This window comes from Corvus kubaryi, unplaced genomic scaffold (genome assembly GCF_017639235.1).
Source record: "Corvus kubaryi isolate FWS band 111438036 unplaced genomic scaffold, C.kubaryi_AGA036_p1.0 37272, whole genome shotgun sequence".
NCBI lineage: Eukaryota > Metazoa > Chordata > Aves > Passeriformes > Corvidae > Corvus > Corvus kubaryi.
In genome coordinates, this window is record NW_024581084.1 from 1,232,244 (window position 1) to 1,241,308 (window position 9,065).

Here is a 9,065-nt window from a genome sequence, read left to right on the forward strand (position 1 = left end):
CCCTGTCCCGCACCCATCCCGTGTCCCATCCGCATCCATCCCGCACCCATCCCGTGTCCGAGCTGCGTCCATCCGGCACCCGCACCGCGTCAGCATCGTGCCCATCCCGCCTCCATCCCGCACCCCTCCCGCGTCTGACCCACGCCTGACCCATGCCCACGTCATGCCCACGCCTCACCTTTCCCTGCACCCGATCTGCGCCTGGCCCTCACCTGCCCTGCGTCCATCCCGTGTCCATCCCGTGTCCAACCCACGCCCAACCCATGCCCTCACCTCGCCCGACCCCCACCGGACCCGCACCCATTCCATGTCCAGCCTACACCCGACCCATGCCTGACCCCGACCCCCAGCCTCCTGCCCCCTATTTTTCCGGCATTTTCCACAAAGGGAAGTGGTGTCCAAAAGCTCCAACACCGCTTTCTGGAAGAAAAGTTGTTGAAAACAATGTTCCTGCCCCAAAGCTGCTTTTAGGATAGAGTTACAGAAGCATGGAGGTTGGAAAAGACCTCTGAACTCGTTGAGTCCAACCATTAACCCAACATGGCCAAGTCCACTGCCCCATGTCCCCAAGTGCCACGTCTCCATGGCTTTTAAATCCCTCCAGGGATGGGGACTCCACCACTGCCCTGGGCAGCTGCGCCAGGGCTGGGCAGCCTTTTCTGGGAAGAAATTCTTCCTGATATCCAACCTAAACCTCCACTGGTACAACTTGAGGCTGTTTCCTCTTGTCCTATCCCTTGTTACCTGGGAGAAGAGACAGACCCCACCTCTCTCCACTCTCCTGTCAGGGAGTTGTGCAGAGCCACAAGGTCCCCCCTGAGCCTCCTTTGCTCCAGGCTGAGCCCCTTTCCCAGCTCCCTCAGCCACTCCTGGTGCTCCAGACCCTTTCTACCTCAATTGCTCTTCTTTGGGGTCACTCCAGCACCCCAATGTCCATAGACAATGTCCACTATGCTCCATGGAACTCAGTTTCTCCTCCCTTGTGAAAAACACTGAGGTTTTAAACTCCAGGAGTGCTTAATGCCCCCATTACTGGGCTCTTGTGCTGCTCTACCAGCACAGGGCCAAGAATTTGTCTCCAGCCTGAATTGCCTCAGCTTAATGAGGTAGGACGCACATTAGTCCTGGTGCTAAACTGCTCTGGGGGGGTGTTGGCTGCTGTTGAACAGCTGCTGGATTCTGCCCCACAGGGAAATCTATTTACAGGTTGTGTTTGGGGTTGTAAAGTTTGCAACTGTGCTGGGGGAACAGCAGAGCCACGGAGCCGTTCTGAATTATTAAGAATGTTCAGTCACACAGAACAAGAACCATAAACCAAGGGGTCAGGTGCTGGCTGGCCCCAGGGGGTGTGCAGGGACAGCGAGCACAGGTCACCCTCAGGTCAAGGGCTGCTGCTGAGCAGCAATAGCTCAGTGGGCAGAGCCCATTAGCAGTTGCCCTCTGGCCTGTGGAGCTGGCTGCATCCAGACAGCTCAAAAATAATGTAACCCCACTGGAGAGACTGTGCATAGGCAGTGGGAGGTTCTGGGAGAGATCGGCAAGGAATACAGGACCTGGAATTATGAATGTCAGTGAAAATTCTGATTTTTTCTTACTCAAACACTTTTGAAAAAACCCCAACTTTCTGATCCTCAGCAACAGTAAGATCCCTGTAGGACCAAGGGGTCAGCTCTGAGGTTGGCAAGGGCTGGGCTATTTCTGGCTATCGAGTATCCCATCTGAATCCCCCTGCCGAGGGCTGAATATTTAGGATTTCCATGGCAACCTATTTCTGAGCCCCTCTTCCAGCCACACGGACTCTTGTCAACTGATCCAGGGCTGCTGGAGGTGGCGGCTGAATTTATTCAAGCAATCACATTCTCTTTTCCAAGGCTAATGCCCATGAATACGGAGCTAGCCGAGCGAATTGCCAGGGATTCCATCCCCATGAACATGTATAATGTTCCAGCCCTGGAGAGCAGCATTTAATTGATGAGTGGGATTATATTTCCACAGCAATCATAACAAAGTCAAGGTTGGCTTTCTGGGGAAGACAATTTGCTGGAATATCCTCGCTGCCTGGTTGTCCAGGAAAGCTTTTCCTTTATGGACGAGCAAAAAAACTGAGGCCAGATGCACTCAGCTCTTTTCATAGTCTGCAAATAGCCCATGAAGCCAACTCAGGAGCCACGCTGGGGTTGCCTTGGCTACATCCATTAATTTACTCCATTATCACTGGGATGCTGATTGTTTACCTGCTCAGGAATTAATAGTCAGTCCCTGCTATCCTCAGATGGCTGCTCGGGGCCAATGTAAAATGGATAAGGGCTCATTGTAAATCCCACATGAGTCAATGGGCATCTCTGTCCCTGTTTCCTTCAGAGCTGGAATTAGCCAGCCCTGCTGCTGTGCCCTGAAAGATGAATTTTTTTGTCCTCAAAGCACCTCTGCAAGGTAAGGTAAAGCCACTGACTCAGGTCACGGATGGAAAGCTGGGGCCAGAAAGGCGACCTCAGCATCACCCAGAAGTGCTGCCCCTTGTTGTCCCTTCAGTCTGGATTTCTTTCCATGGGCAGTGGGATGTGGAGAGAGGAAAGCAGCATGCCTGAGGTTTGCCCAACCTGGAGCTGGACACAGGGACAGGGAAGCAGCTGGAGCTGGAAACTGGGAGGTAATTTCACATCTTGTGTAGGCAGAGAGACCAACAGCTGCATTCAGATGCCTTTTTATGGGGCCTGGCTGGAATTAAGGAATGGAATTAAGTTCTGCTGATGGCTTCGGAAACAAGAGGGTGGTGAGGAGCTCAAACCGTCTCTGACCTATGGCGAGGCAAGCAGAAATGTGCAGGAGATGTGCAGTGAGTACCTGTAGACCTTGGGGGAGAGAAGAGCTGTGGTCAGAAGCCAAACCCCAATGCCACACTCATCCTTCTTCATGGACAGACAGGGAGCCAGCACCTGGAATATTGAAATTCCCAAGTGGTCAGAAATGGTTATCCTTCTCTTGAAGTCTGAATTTAGTGTGGTTTAGGTCCATCTTAGTTACTGCAGGAGGAGAACATCCCTACCTGGCTTATCCCAGGATGTCCTGTGCCAGAGACAGGGAAATCAACCTGGATGTCTTGAGCTTTTTATCACAAAAAGAGCTTTTTTTTTTCCTCTTAGCCCAAGCTAGGTCCTGACATGGAAATTTTCTCCTCAGTTGACATTAGAATTAACTTGTTGACATCATTAGCAGAGCACATAATAGATAGTTGAACTGCTCTGATATTTATCTTTAGGTCAACAGCTCTTGAGACTCCAGAGGCAAATTAGAAAAGAGCATAGACTCTTTATTAGTAGAACTTAATTTAACTGTATTTAAACTTCATTAAGGAGTAAAAAAAAATGACCTTTCTTAATGCACTCTTGCTTTATAAAGTATGGAATAAGAACATTAGATTAGTTTGATCCTGGTTCTTATTAGGCACCACAGTAGATGAGAATGCACAAATTCCCTCCTTGAGTTAGGACTCTTGGATGTCAAATCAAAGCTCAGGTGCTCCACAACCCATTTCCTTTCCTCAGTGTTTTATGTTTCCTAGCCCTGTAATTCTCCCCAGGAAACCAGCAGAAATCTTTATTTCTTACCCCCCTGCCTGCCCGAAGTAACAGCTCTGGTGATTTAAACAATCAAGCACATGTTCTTACACTGTCTGCACCTCCCGCTCGCCAGAAACAGGGATGTGGTGAGGAAAACCATGGAGGAAAGGAAATGACATTAACCTTTTCCATCTGATAAATAAGGGCTCTATTCAGCTGCAGTAATCCACATCCTCCCCTAGAGATCCAGTTAATGTAATACCTAAGGGCTCAGCTCATTTCAAATTATTTCCACGCTGGCCAGCTGATTTCTTGGTGAATTATGCATGGAAAAGGACTGGAGCCCTCCTGTCATTCCCAACACCCTGAACACCCTCTGGGATGTGCCAGAGGCTCTGTGACACCCCCGTGGCTTTTCTGTGCCCCCAAACAGGGACTTTTGTGCTGATTTTCATGTGACCACCACTCTGTAAGCGCTGAAGGTCCCACACTTCATCCCCTGTGCTGCTCTTCTCTGCAGAGACCTTCTCCCTGCCCGATCAAACATTCAGCACCTGCAGTTTTTATGGCATCAAAAGAGAGTTTGAACTTGGAATGGATGGAAATTTAAAGCAACAGCCTCAGCCAGGGTGCAAAAAGGGTTCTGCACGTGTTTGTGGGGTTGGAGGGGATAGATGTGGAGCAGTGGGCGCTGCAGGGTGGATTGAGGGATCCACACTCCCAAAGGATAAAAGCTGGGGATTGAAATGTGGGTTTTTCCCCCCTTTTTCATACACAGATTGCTCCAGTGTCTGCTCAGCTGGACCTGCCCAAGAAACCTGTGGAGCCAAAGGGTTATTTGCAGGCACTGAGGGAGGGTTTTCAAGGCAGGACAGGGAATCAGGGAACACAGATCCACCTGGAAATCAATGGGGAACACCAGTCTGACATGAAAACATGGGATTTATCTCAGCTGTATTGATCCACAACCCACTGAAACCATGGGAATCTCAGCATTGGCATCAAGGCATTTGGGATTAAGTTCCTACTTTATGAGACATGTTCCTTCCTCGCTGGTGTTTTTTCCTTTAGGGAGTGTAACTACCAGAACAGAACAACCCAAAGTCGGGTGCAATTTTGCAACTTTTCTGATGCCTTAACGAGCTGTGCTCCCAGGGTTCATTACGAGGCTGTCTTGAAACTTGCTGGTTAAACAGGAAAAACAAGAAACCTGACCTCACCGGAGTGCTTAATTGAAGTGCATTTATTGACTGGTTTGAAGCTCTTACAGCAACTGTGTTTGCTGAGAGCTCTTGGCTTTAATTCACCCCTGGCCCCTGGGGCAAACACAGCTGTGACTGTCACACTCCAGGGCTGGGCTGGGACTGGGCAGGAGCTACAGCTGGAGATGGGAGATTTCTCTCTCCTTGTGATGCTGCTCAGCTTGTCTCCCTCTCCAGGACTCCAATATGGGATGAAAATGCCAGAGCTAAAGCAAGAGCATCGTGCTGGGCATGTTTTTGGTGGTTCTTTGGTGCCAGGGCAAGTAACCTGAATCAGTAAAGAGAACAAACCCCTTTGCCAAAGACCTTAAAGATTCTGCAAGCTGCAAATCTTTTGGAGGCTTTGGATCTCTAACCTCATAATGCTGAGGAGGGAGGACTGAGAGAAATCTAAATCAGTGCCAAAGGAAGCTGCAGCTGGATCTCTGCTGGCAAATCGACCTTCGATACAGCAGTGCCGACACTGGCGGGTGCTTAACGCTGCTAAATTCTTCTCCCCATCCATCTGCACTGGAAATTCAGGCAGAAAGCTGCAGCCTGTGACCGTGCTGTAACCTGAAGAACAGTTCCTCACTTCCCTCAGCAGGCAGTGGTGCCTCCAGCCATGATCCATTAGCACTGAACTTCACCCAGTTTTGTCTGGATTCAGGAAACTTGTTCCACTGGCAGGAAAGATTTCGGAGCTTTTTGTGTTATCTCTCTGTCAATCTTGAGTGGGGAGCTGAGCACAATTGAGAACAGTTGCCTGATGAAAGAGGCAGGGAGTGAATGCGTTCTGCAGGAGGCAAGAGGAATGGAAATCAGTCCTGGAATAGATGGAATAGATGGAATAGATGGAATAGATGGATGTGGCCCTCCCCTGGTGCCAGAGATAAAGCTGAGCTTGCAAGGAGTGGAACAAGACATTTTTGGATATGATGTCGCACCGACTCCGTGTGAGACCCGCTGGTTTCACCTCTAATCTAGCTCACTGTAATGTTAAATTGAACTGGCTGGAGTTTTTTCCAAAACTTTTGGAACCCTTTTGGCTCCGCAGAGCTGCTGCTGCTGCTCAGCTCAGAGCAACACCAGCGCCAGTGACCAGGTAAAGGAAACCTCTGAAACCTCCTTGTTACAACCCAGCCGCAAATCTGACCCAGAGGAGATGGGATTCTGCTCAAGGAATCTGCGATGCAAATTTATGCAGATGACAGTCATTAGTCTACTCTATGTTTGTTTTTCTGCTTGCTTGAGACAGAGGCAGCGACTCTGCAGAGAGCAGGCCTGGAAGTTGCAGATTTGTGTCCAAACTGCCAACTTAAAAAAGCTTTAGAGACCGAAAGAGACGGACCGTCCGTTCTCCTGGAGATTGCGGGGGAGTGGGAGGGTGGAAGCTGTTTCATCACGGGCCGCCAACCTCTTGGCTGCTCTTTCCTGGCATTTATTAGCAGATACTCGTGGCAAAGCTCCACGGGCAGGAGGGCACAGGCAGCAGCAGCACTGAATTAGGAGCAGGCAGAGTTTGTTTGACACAGCCCTAATCTAAGAATTTAGTGATAAACCCGGGGTGAGATCAGTGTCTGCGTCTTGGTTCTAACACTCTCCAAAGGGCTGAGATTAAAAACATGGCAGTAGAGCATTCCCAGGGATGTGTTTTGTCCATCTGAGCCAGAACACCTGGGAAGGCCTGGGGAAGTGGAAGCTTTGGACACTGACCTCATTTCTGGGGTCGGTGTGGTCTGTTAGAAACCTCCCCCAGCTCTCTGGGATCCTCTCAGGTGACAGGGACAGAAGCTGAGCGGGTGTCTCTGCAACCAGTTCAGAGCATAGAGTAAAAGAGGAATTTAAAACAACCTGCTGTGAGGGCAAGTTAGCAGCAGCACAGGGTTCTGAGGGAAAAAAATAGGTTTTCAGACATCTGTTGGTGACATTTATTACACAGAGTGGTGCTGGGATGCAAGGATAAAATCCAAGGCCCAAAGATATTTGTGCTGCCTGCAAAAAGCCCTTTCCACTTTTGCCAAAGCCCTCTTGTCAAGGCTGCACTAAAGGGGCTGTAATTACCTCTGGATCAATTATCAGGGAAATGGGGAAGGTTTGGGGTCAAGTCAGTTCCTGGTGTAAATCCTTTGGTTGCTTCATACTTATTGCAAAGCAGACCTTGAGCCTTTTTGAGAAAAACAATTGGAAAACTGCTGGACTCCCCAAAGTAGCATTTTTCTCACCAGTTCAAATGTGCTGAAAGGACGGGATTTTCTGTGAACTTTTCCCAAACAGTCTTGCCTTTTTTTTTTTTCTTTTTTTTCTTTCCTTCTCTTTGAGAGGGGGAGGAGTTGTGTCTAAAAAAACAAACCCAACCTGTCGTTCTCAACTCTGCCAACCTGTCAGTCCAGCCATGCAAGAAGAGAGGGAGAGAGACAGAAGAAAAGAAAGGAGGGAGTGAAGCAGAGATTCTTTCAACCCCCAGCACGACTTTAAGGTAAAGCCCATTTCTCACTTCCTTAATTGCTCTTTTCCCCGTGTTTGTACACGTAAACAGAAATTCTATTGCCTTAGAGAGCTTTAACTAACTAAACAACCTGTGTGGGGATAAACTGCTTATCTCGTTCGGCTGGAGGGGTATTTGGCGTGTAACCTGGCAGCTCGTTGGTGGTTGTTTGGAAGCACGGTTCGTGTGGCTGGGATTCAGCAGGACAGCGTTCATTTGAATATTAAAGAGAGGCAGAGCTCTGGTGTTGTTCGAGTCCATGTTCAGGGAGGGTGTTAAGCTGTGTAATTGCAGGGCTGAGCCAGGCTCTAATTACCGCAGATCAGGGTGAGAACTTGTCAGAGGAGGGAAACCCTTCCTAGCTGCCAGCTGCAGGGCTCTGACACCTTCCCCTGGAGCGTTCGGCATCGGCCTCTGCTGGGGATGGGATGTGAGACCACACAGACCGTGGGGCTGACCCTTTCTGTTCCTTTCTGTCCACTTCTGGAGGAGTTCAGCACCCTCTCATCACCAGAGGAGCAGCAAAGCTGCCCACAAGAATTCCTGAGTGAGGAGGGCAGAGCAGCACCGGCACTCTGGGCTCACTCCAAGGAAATTGAGGGTTGCAGACTGGGAGAAAGGGTGGCTGAAATGAGTCAAAAGGATCAGCCTGCCCCAGAGCCGGCCCTGGGAGCCTGCTCAGCGTTTGTTGGGATGGTTGGATGAGTGTGGGCCAAGCAGCGAAGGCCTGAGGAACAGGCATGGACACAACTTTGCTGGATGTGAGTGTCTGTGCAGGAGCACCTGTGTGACCTGTACCCAAATGTGTCTGTGCAAGGAGCCTGCCGAGAGATTCTCCCCTCCTACACCGTGAAAATCCACAAACAAACGTGAGGAAAAAAGGATCCTGCTCATCCCCCCCTAGAAATCCCTCTATTTCTGTATTTCTAAACCCTGAGCAAACATTTGAAGCTGTCCTAAAAGCTGCAAAACCTTTCTGAGGAGGCTGAGGATCTGGGAAGTTCACCCAGGAGGCAGAGCTGGGGCAGGATTTCCTTTCCTTGCTGTCTCTTTGGGGTTTTCAGTCCTGCAGCCATGGGGCAGGTTACCTGTCTGGTAAAGCTCCCCTGGCAGACAGAGCAAGCTGAAAAATGGCAGAGGGAGACAATGCAGCTGTCACTGAAAGGCTTGGAATGCCTTTGCCAGGGTTTTGGTTACACAATCCTGGCTTCTGCATCTTCCTGGTTGTCAGACTTCCTCAAATCCTTGGCCTTGGCCTGTGGAGCAAAGGTCTTTCCCATGGCAGTGGCCACCACAAGCCTGGAAATCCAGAGGAGATCCAGGCTGTGAGAGGTGCTCTGCCCAGATCAAAAAGCTTTGCAATGTCCTGGTGTTACATCATTTTCCTTTCTTCTGGGATTGTGCTCTCCTGGGAGCCCTGACTCATTCCCCGTGGGGATGGTGATACAGAGTGTGACTATAAACATTTAAAAAACAAACCCCCTTCTTTTATAGTGTTTTCTGTAGTATTGTTGTGAGCTTTCTTGCTAGAGCCAGAATGGAGAGGGAAGTGCTTTTTCAAGAAAATGTAGGAGGTGGAGAAGAGGAAGTGAATATTTAAGTATCGGTGAGGATAAACTCTCTTACTCCTAGTTACAGTAACAGAAGTTAGTCACTGAATGAAGGAAAGGAGGAAAATCAACTTTCATGGTCTGCAAAGACTTCACTGATGAACCTCACAGCACTTTTGCTTCTCTTCTCTTCTCTTCTCTTCTCTTCTCTTCTCTTCTCTTCTCT

General features: G+C 49.4%; 1 protein-coding gene across 2 annotated transcripts in view; it reads left to right on the forward strand.

Annotated features, from left to right (window-relative positions):
* KCNJ16 (potassium inwardly rectifying channel subfamily J member 16) overlaps positions 1–9,065 on the forward strand; it is a 34,390-nt gene that overhangs the window by 4,923 nt on the left and 20,402 nt on the right. The window contains exon 2 of one of the 2 annotated variants that reach the window (XM_042025513.1): positions 7,126–7,280. The exons of the other annotated variant lie outside the window; for it this stretch is intronic. The gene's annotated coding sequence lies outside the window, so the exon portion shown is untranslated. The remainder of the gene's footprint in view (positions 1–7,125; positions 7,281–9,065) is intronic. 2 annotated transcript variants of the gene reach the window in all.